The sequence below is a fragment of the Octopus bimaculoides genome, chromosome 5 (genome assembly GCF_001194135.2).
Source record: "Octopus bimaculoides isolate UCB-OBI-ISO-001 chromosome 5, ASM119413v2, whole genome shotgun sequence".
In the NCBI taxonomy this organism is placed as follows: Eukaryota; Metazoa; Mollusca; class Cephalopoda; order Octopoda; family Octopodidae; genus Octopus; species Octopus bimaculoides.
In genome coordinates, this window is record NC_068985.1 from 65824172 (window position 1) to 65825137 (window position 966).

General features: G+C 31.2%; 1 protein-coding gene across 5 annotated transcripts in view; it reads right to left on the reverse strand.

Moving 5' to 3' along the window:
* The window catches only part of LOC106872169 (uncharacterized), a 127580-nt gene that overhangs the window by 83571 nt on the left and 43043 nt on the right, over positions 1-966 (reverse strand). The window lies entirely within an intron of this gene.

Genomic DNA, 966 nt, shown 5'->3' on the forward strand with positions numbered 1-966 from the left:
AATTTTTACTCGGTAGTCCACACTGAAGAGGCTCAAGGATTAAATTTTCCAAAAGCTGAAACCCGGGTGTGTGGATGTCCTAAACGGCATAATCTTTTATAGCTGTGCTTTTGAATATATTAATTCTTTCCGTTTCCTCGCCTACTGTTATTTCTGTTATCTTGGTGCTGTACTGTGGTTTAATTAAGACTTTAGCTCTTATTTCTAGCAGGTGTATGCTTTTATGCATCCTTATAATTTATAGCTAAATAATGCTATTTGCCTGCGAACCACCCATGTTACTACTGTTGATACCATCAATTTAAAATTTTATCCACAGATGATATTAGCAGTAGTGACATCTTATTTCAAATTATAGAGTTTGAATGTTTTGCTTATATATATATATATATATATATATATATATATATATATATATATATATATATATATATATATATATATATATATACACACATACACATACACGCATACAAACACACACACAAACACACACACATATATAAATAAGAAATAGTGATACAACGAGGCATCAATGTTTGCTGGAAATACCAGTCAATAACGATACGACGCTATGTAAAGCTTCGTTGAAATGTATACTGGCAAAGATGTATGCGGGCAGCGAACTTAAAATTTTTTTCCTCTTATATCTAGGAAGAACATCGGAAAATGGACTACCTAGAATGGATAATCTAGGACCCGAGTTTCGGACTTTTCAAAATACGTTTGTTATCATAAATTTGATTAGTCCCCACCAGCTAGATTCCCCTGAGACGAAAATTTATAATATCGTTACAGTATATTCGGCTGAACGTCTAGCCGTTAACAGAACCGAGATTAGTGAAAATGTTTTCTATAAAATTTTTAAATATCATTGCAATACAATATATTTACGGTGCTTTATTTGATTGGAAAGTGATCCTATTGTATTGTATTGCAATGATATCTAAAATTTATATATATATA